At 61.3% G+C, this 8,656-nt stretch overlaps 1 protein-coding gene across 1 annotated transcript in view; it reads left to right on the forward strand.

Annotated features, from left to right (window-relative positions):
• Positions 1-8,656, forward strand: part of NKAIN1 (Na+/K+ transporting ATPase interacting 1) — a 37,284-nt gene that overhangs the window by 1,646 nt on the left and 26,982 nt on the right. The gene's annotated exons all lie outside the window — the stretch shown is intronic.

Consider the following 8,656-nt stretch of genomic DNA (forward strand, 5'->3'; position numbering starts at 1 on the left):
CCCCCGCCCCCCCCCCCCCCCCGCCCGCTGGGATCTCGCCCTGCGCTTCGCTCCCCTTCCTCCCCCAGCGGGGTCAATCCCACGGGTGTTTTCCGGGTGTGCGGGATTTTCCTGCCTTTCGGTCACTTTTTATTGTCCCGTTCAGCTCCCGAAGAGGTTTTCACTGAATTTCACTGAATTTTAGAGTTGGAAGGGACCACAGAGATCATCTATTCCAACTCCCCTGCTGAAGCAGGATTGTTGGCGTTTATTCCCCGCCACATCCCAGATGAGGGAGGTTTTAATGGCTTTGTTTTTAGGGGAAGCACGGAGCGGGTGTGAGCTCCCGCGTTGGGAAAGCGGCTCCCGCTCGCACCCGGGGAAACTTTGTGCTGCAGATTGGGGTCAGGCTGTACCTCCCCCCCCCTCGCCTCTGTGTCCTGGTGCTGCTGGCACCCCCGAAGGCTCTGCTCAGGGATTGTCCCTTACTGGTGGCCTTTCCAGCCCAGGCTCACCCCGTGCCCCAGCTCATCCCCTCCCCAGCCTGCGGGATGCTCTCCCAAGCGCCTTCCCGGCTCCAGAGGCAGCAGCTTCCATCCCACCAGCCGTGGGGAGATGCCACCCCCCAGCACCCCGTCCCACCCACCCACCCCATGGGTGACGCTGGGTCCAGAGGGGTCTGGGTGTCCACGGGGTGTCCCCTCGGGTGACATAGGCCAATATTCATCCCCGAGGTGGCGTGGCTGGGGCAGGCGGAGGTGGTGCCAGGCTTTGGGAGGGGACAGTGGGGAGTGGGGATGATGCCTGACCCCAGCTCCTCTCCTCCTCTTCAGCTGTTCTGTGCCACCCCCGACATGGGGTCAGTGCCACAGGGATTGTTGCACCCCATCCAGGTAGTCCTGATGCCTGTCCTGGGCCCTCTGAACGATGGGTGGGACAGCTGTGCTCCCAGTGCCCCCAGCCACTGGGGCTGGGGTTGAACTGGTGTGTGCTGGGGCTGCCGGGAAGCCGTGCCCCATTGCTGTGGGGTCAGCTTGTGCCAACAGCGGGGTGACCCAGCGACTTGCTGAACTTCCAAATCACCAGCCAGCCCGTGCCTCAGTTTCCCTTAAACAAAGCAGCGGGGGTGGTGCCACCACCACCACCCCGGGGTGATGCCACCATCTCCAGCTGGTCCTCACTGCTGGGCCACGTCCCCACAGGCACCTTCCTGCAGCTCCTCAGGTGCCACCATCACCCTGGGGGCACCACCTCATTGTCCTTTTTGGTTTCCCCAGGATTTGCAACCCGGTCCCCAGGGGATGTCCCCCTGATCCCTTGTCCCCATGAGACACGGGGGACGCTCGTGGTGGCAGAGGATGCTCCGTGGCTGCAGGGTGCCCGGGTGCTGCTGGGCACGAGGTCCCTGTGCGGGGTCCCCCAGGCCCGGGGGGGAGAAGGCAGCACGTCCTGCCCGGGGCAGGCAGAGCCCTCCCTGCCCTCTCCACCCCACACAGCCCGGACCTCAGGGCAGTCGCTGCGCCTGAACCAGTTTGGGAAACTGGTTTTTGGGCCATGTCACGGCAGGGAGCCAGGGCAGCTGCTTCAGAGCATCCAGATATCCTCCACGCTCCCTCTCCACCGCTCAGCCGGGCGATGCTGCCAGCGCTGGGTGTCTCCCTTCCCAGGGGACAAGGAGCACCTGCCAGATTTTGCATCCATTTGTGGTTTTTTTCCTCCAGAAAAAAACCCAGGGATTCGCTTCCCAGACCCCCCCAACCCAGCCCCACCTCGAGAGGGGCTGCCAGGAGATATTTATGCTGATGAGGTGGGATGAAATTAAAACTCTTGAGTTTTCACTGGTCCTCCCCATCGTCTGAGAGACTGAATAACTGGCTGAAGGGGGTTGGTGGTGGCGAGATCCCGTTCTCTGGGGATGGGGTGTTGTTGTTGGGAGGATTTCTCTTTTCTTTATGCGAAGGGGAGAGCTGCTGAGGGGGTTGGATGGAAAATGAACCTGGAGGTGACGCTGCCCCACTCGCCACTGCCAGCACGGGCACAGGGGTGTAAGAGCCACAAGCAGTGACTCTTGTTAACTCTGAAGCCTAATGGTGTCGGATGCAGATCAGGACTGTGGTGCGGCTGCAAGGGGGTGTTCCCGACCTCGGAGGCAGCAATACAGGGTATCGGGATGTGGGCTGATGGAAGCTGAGGTCTGGCAGGATCCAGCCAGATGTGATACTGCCAGCTGTGTGACGTGTGCTGTCACACACCCCTTGGCCATCCCGCTCTGTGCCGTGTTCAAGTGCTGGCACAGGGCACCCGAGCAAGCTCCTTCTCTATCCCAAAGTGGTGACCCCATTGCCTCCCCCTGTGGTGTGGGGCTCACCAGGGGGTGGGATGCAGCTCCAGCCCCCGAGCCAGGTGGGGACAGGAGGTTCTCAGTGCTCCTGCCTCTGCCCGGCGGAGCTCAGCATCGCTCCCATCCAGGGTTTCGTTTCTTCCTTTGTTTCTCTCTTTCTCCTTTAATTGGCTGGGAAAGCAAAGCTCAGTTGGCACCTCCCGCCTGGCAGAGCCTGCTGGGCTGGTGGTGTGTGGTGCAGGTGGTGTGTGGTGTGTGGTGCTGTGCCACGCTGTACCGGCACAGGCATCCTTCCTCCCGCAGCCTCCTGGGGTTGGGGTGCAGGGAGAGGGACCACGTCTCCATCCCACCCTGCCTGCCCGAGCCGTGGGGTTTGCACAGGGCACCGAGAGCCTCCAGGTTGTGACCATCCCCCCCAACTGAGCCTGGAGAAGGAGCTAACGAGGTCAGCTTAACGAAGGATGGGCGAAGGGAGAGGATGGTCCCATCCCCTGCATCCCTCCACCACCCACCAGCCCTCTGTGACATCCCCTTCCCCAGCGGGACCCTGCTGCACCCTGGGGAGTGCCATTGCCCTGCTGTCCCCTGCTGTCCCCTGCCGTCCCCTGCCGTCCCCATCACCTCCCCTGCCCAAATTTGCCCATTTTTGGCCACCAACCCTCCTGCTCCGGCGAGCGCCAGCCGCCTCCAACATCTGCCGGCATCTTTTGTCCTCGCGTGGTTCCCATCGTGCCTGATCCCCGGCACAGGGATGGCACCAGGACAGAGGGGCCAGAGCTGCCCCTGGCCACCGTCCCCCCCGCCGGGGAAGGGGGAAAAGAGCCTGGGCTGAACTCTGGATGGGGGTTTTCAATTACACAATTAAATGCACAATTAGGTATAATTACCAGCGCTCAGAAGGCGCGACTGTTCATAATAGGCATGTAATCTACTGCAGTCACTGTTTATACTGCTCCGCTCCGCTCCCTAATGATTATGGAAAGCTTTCACATTTGCATGGTTGCCATGGAAATGGGGGGCTGGCGGCGGCATCGGGGCTGGAGCCCCTCGTTTCCCCGCACCCCGTCTGGGGGGGACAGGACCCGGGGGGCTTGGTGCTGCCCCTGCACCCTGGGGTGCTGCGGGGTGAGGGGAGGGACGGGGATGCTCCGGGGATGGGCAAGCACCGAGGACCCCGAGGTGGGAATGGCCTGGTTTAGAGGCTTGATAAAACCCCAGCCCACCCCGTCACCTCCCCCCGTCACCACCCCGAGAGTCACAGGAGGGACCCCACGTGTGGGTGGCCACGGGGGGAGCATCCCAGCCCGGCCAGAGCTCCGCCTGGACACGCATCCTCCGGCGCATCCGCAGCATCCGCAGGCAGGGCTGGGCTCCACAGGCCGCCGTACAGCTTTATGGGCACACGTTTGGGCAGGCAGAGCGTTCCAGCTCGCAATTAAAACCGCGATTAAAGCGCAGTACGTCTAAATTTGCAGGACCAGCTCATGTGCACCCAGGAGAATTAACAAGACCGGTTGAAGATCTCCCTAAATCATTCACGCCGGTTTTTGCAGCCGAGGTGGGAGTGATGGGGACTGGGAAATAAATGTCTCAGAGGGTTGGGCTGGAGAGAAAATAAAGAGGCTGAGGCAGAAAACAGCCTGGCCCGACACCGGGGCTGCGAGAGCACGGCAAGGAGAGGTTGATGCACGATGTGAGCAGCAAAACCTAAAAGCCAGTGGCCTAATTGATGTCTGGGAAAATGAGCCTTGTCCAGCTCTGACTTGATCTGGTTTGTTACTGAGCTCCCAAGTTCGGCCGCCTGAAAGGGGCTGAGCTGCCACCGTGGCGTGTGAGATGCCGATAAGCAATTTGATTTAATCCCAGGTGGCTTTCTGTTAGGGAAAAAAATTAGCGGCTATAAAGAATCAATGATGCTGGTTTGGGTAATAGAAAGAGAGAAGAGAAGGAATAAAATCACGGCCGGGGAACGCGTGTGGAGCCCAGGGGACGGTGGTGAGTGTCGCCTGGCGTGGGGCGAGTCGGGGACGGGCTCCTGGATCGATGAGTGTCTCGGCCCAGCTCCTCGTGGCTTTGTTTGTTTGCAGACTCTGAGCCCCGGGGGATGCTCTCCCCCAGCCCGGGGGCTCCAATGGCTCCCACCACAGTTTCCCCCTGCAATGGAGCTGTCGGCTCCTCTCCCCCTGCATCCTGAGAGAAGGCCCAGGGGGGACCTGGAGGGGCCGAGTAATGGAGCGGGGAGAAAGATGCGGGGCTCAGTCGGTTCAAAAAACATCCTGGAGAGATTCAGTCCCTGATGGGAAACGCACATCCCTTGGTGGGACTCAGACCTGGTGCTGAGCCCCTGGCACTGATCCTGCTCCACCCAAAAACGTGGATACAGAGGCGGGTTACAGCTGTCAGGAGGATGCTGGGTGCAGGCTCTGGGGTACCAGCACCCTCCCAGCACCCTCCCAGCATCCTCCTAGTACCCTCCCAGCACCCTCCCAGCCTTGTGCCAATGTTCTGGGGCTGGAAAAAGGGGTTTGTAACCCACCAGCCGTTGCACATCACCCTGGGGAGCGGGGTCCTGCCGGCATCACCTCCTTCCGCGGGACTGGGGACCCCTTGGGATGCTGCAGCCACCGCTGGGTACTGAGGTTTGGGGGTTATCCCTATGGAAAGGGGGAGAAAACCTCCAGGAGCACACGGCAGGGATGAAAACCCCACAAAACCCTGCCATTTCCATCAAGGCCCGGGTTTAACAGCTCCTCCAGCGCCGGCCGGCGAGATGCAGGTTATTGCCTATCGATCGCTGCGGCCAAGCCCAGCCACAGGGGGGTGGGCAGCATCACACCCCCCATCCCAGCTGTATCCCACCCCTCATCCTCCTGGGATGCCCGGGGATGTCCTTGTCCCCATCGCAGCGTGGAGCTGGGGGCAGTTTTTGGCTGGAAGTGATGGAGCGTTGGGGGTCGAGCGGGGAGAAAACCCCCTGCCCGAATCCTGGGGGATGCTCGGGGCAGGGGCAGAGGGCTCAGGGTGGGCTCCTGGGAGTCTTTTATTTTCTTCCCCCCCCCGTCTGAAAGCAGTTATTTCAATTTTCGGAGTGTGTACGTAACAGCCTGGAAAACTGGGAAGGCAAAGTTGGCAGAGAGCAGCCCCGGTTGTATTTAAACAGGACATTAAACCCCGAGTGGTTTATTAATAAGATTAATAACGGCTCCCGGGTGCTTGGCTGGGAAATCTCACCCGCCTTTGGTTTTTGCTCTGCGGCAGGAGGAGGTTTTTGGGGGAGGAAAAGCCAATTGCCCAAGTGCTGTGTTGCCAGGACCCAGGATGGGAGCTGTGGGGCAGGATGTGACCCCCCCGCCCCCCAAGCCATCCTTCCCACCCCACCCCGATGTCGTACACTGTCACGTTTTGCCTTATTATTTACTGGTGATTTTTCCAGCCAGGTGCCCCTGTGCTGAAGTGGGGGGTGCTGCGGGGACCCGTGTTGGGGTGATGTTTCCCCCCTTCCCCATCAGGGGTTGGCTGCTGGGTGTCTGTAGGCAGGCAGGGGGCTCAGTGTGGGTGTTGGGGGGCTCGGCATGGGTGTTGGGGGGCTCAGAACAGGTGTTGGGGGGCTCAGCATGGGTGTTGGGGGGCTTAGTGTGGGTGTTGGGGGGCTCAGAACAGGTGTTGGGAGGCTCAGCACATCCTGGTGGTACCAGGGAGGGTTTAGGAAGCAGGAGCTCTGTGTGGGGGATGCAGGATGGTGTGAGGGAGGTGTTTGGGGGGGTAAATTCCAGAGCTGCTCAGGTGCCCAGATGTGAGAAAACACAAGAATTTCGGGGGCTGCAACGAATCTGGCTGCATCCCCCCCCTCCAGGGGATGGTGGGACCCCCAGCTGGGCTGGGGGCTGTTTTCAGCCCTCGGTGGGGACGGTTGTGTGTGAATCACCCAAAGAGGGGACTCGCCACAACAGCCCTTTGTCACACGCGTGTGCAGGTTGCTCCCTGTGCACGAGTGGTGCCACATCCCAGCTCCGACCTGGCAGCGGGGACCCGTCCCCTTGGGGGGACACTGGGGAGGTGACGCTGCAGTGGGGGGCAGCCCCAGAACTGAGCATCCCTCGGGCACCCGGGGGCTGGCAGTGACAGCGGTGACACTGCAAAGCCACCAGCACCGGCCGAGCTGTTGGGTTTTGGGCTTGGCCGTGTCCCAGCACCATCATCATCCTCGCTGGGTGTCATCCAAGCAGGGGACACGGCCACCCTGTCTGGTCTGGTGTCACAGTCACACGGGGGACACAATCAAAGGCAGGGCAGGGAGCAAGCTGTGGGAGCTGGCCTGCTGCTTGGTTCTCAGGATAATTGCTTTGATGAGGGCTAATTAGCACTCTGGGTCGCTCTGGTCTCTTCCCATAATCTGATCGATAGTGCAGCCCTTTCCCAGCGCAGTGACACGGCAGAGCCCGTGGGCTGGGGACACTGGGAGTGTGGCACCAGGAGCTGGAGAGGGGCCGGGGCAGAGCAGTTCCTGCCCTTGGTCCTTGCTGGGGAGGGAAAACAGGAAGAATTTTAGTGGAAGGGAACTGGGAAGCCCAAGGACTGGGGGTGCCATCGCTCTGCCTTGGAGACTGTCCCAGTTTGGGGCTGGGGGGTTGCAGGGAGCCGTGGGCATATCATGCTGGTGCTGGAGTGGTGTGTCTCTGCCTGGCACCTCATCCCCTGGGCACGCTCGGGGCCCCCCCAGGGACACCCGGGTACAGAGTTCTGGCTGGGAAATGTCCCAGGGAAGAGGAGGATGCTCGGGGTGGGAGCGGAGGGTCCTCGGAGCGGGAGTGGAGAATGCTCTGGTTGGAGTGGGGTCATGATGGAGGATGCTCAGGGGGGAGACGAGGGTGCTTGGGGAGTGGAGGATGCTCAGGGTGGGCGTGGAGGATGCTCGGGGAGTGGAGGATGCTCGGGATGATCATGGAGGATGCTCGGAGTGGGAGTAGAGGATGCTCAGGGGATGATGGAGGATGCTCAGGGGATGATGGAGGATGCTCAGGGAGTGGAGGATGCTCGGGGTGATCACGGAGGATGCTCGGAGTGGGAGTGGAGGATGCTTGGGCAGCAGAGCGAGGGATGCTGAGGCGAACAGGAGCCCAGGGGAAAACCTGTCCACTCTCTGATTCTGTGCAGTAATGGCTCAGATTAATGGTGGTCCTCAGCTCCTGCATGGAAACATCGAGCTGAGAGTCCTTGTCCCCGTCCCCGGTGACCCCTCGGGGCTCTCTCCTGCACACACATCCTCCTCCCCCTCCTCCTCCTCTCCACCAAAAGCCCAGGAGCAGTGGGAGGCAGTGTGGCAGTGCTGGCTCTGGTTGTGGGGTTCAGCTGGGGTCCCCACTGCCCTAAACTGTGTCCCCCAGTCCCGGGGAGGGGACCTGGCACCCATCCTGCGGGTGCAGCCACCAGGCACGGGGCGGGCAGCTCCGCACAGCCCCCTTACAGACTCTGATTTCTATTTTCTTTGTTTTTCTCCCCCTATTTTGGCTCAGGAACCAGCCCTGTCCCCTTTACCCACCCCAAAAGCCTGACGTGCCCCAGGGGCACTGCATCCCCATCTGCACTGCCAGGAGACCCCCTCCCTCAGCTCCTGTCCCCTGCTGTCCCCTCCTCTGCCTCCTCTTCCAGCCCGTCACCGGCTGGTTGCCAATTCCCCTCGACAGCTGCTGGGATTCTCAGGCGAATCCATCCTTTCCTGGCCCCTTTCTGTAGCATCTGGCGCAGTTTTCCCTGGGCTCGGGGAGGGGGGACACAGCAAGAGCCCTGTGACGGGCATCGGGGTGGCACAGGGCTGGCACCGGGTCCCTGTGGTGGTGTGGGGACCGTGGAGATGGCAGCTGGTGGGGTGGTGAGAGCGCGGGGAGGTCTGGGGGGATCTGGGCTGGAGATGGCACTGGGGGCTTGCTGGAGGGTGGCACGTGTGTATTTGTGGTGGCATCCCCCTGGCATGGCAAGGTGGCCTTCGGGAGCCCCGTGGGTGATAGGCAGCCCCGTGGGGACATCATAGAATCATAGAATCATAGAATTGCCCAGGGACCTCCAAGGGTCATCTAGTCCAACCCCCCCGCAGTCAGCAGGGACACCCCCAACTAGACCAGGTTGCCCAGGGCCTCGTCGAGCCTCACCTTGAATATCTCCAGGGATGGGGCCTCAACCACCTCCCTGGGCAACCTGTTCCAGTGCTCCACCACCCTCACAGTGAAGAACCCTCTCCTCATCTCCAGTCTAAATCTGTTCCCCTCCAGCTTGAAGCCATTGCCCCTCGTCCTGTCACTACAGGCCTTTCTAAACAGGTTCTCCCCAGCCTTCCTGTAG

The sequence above is a fragment of the Calidris pugnax genome, unplaced genomic scaffold, assembly GCF_001431845.1.
Source record: "Calidris pugnax isolate Ruff unplaced genomic scaffold, ASM143184v1 scaffold501, whole genome shotgun sequence".
In the NCBI taxonomy this organism is placed as follows: domain Eukaryota; kingdom Metazoa; phylum Chordata; class Aves; order Charadriiformes; family Scolopacidae; genus Calidris; species Calidris pugnax.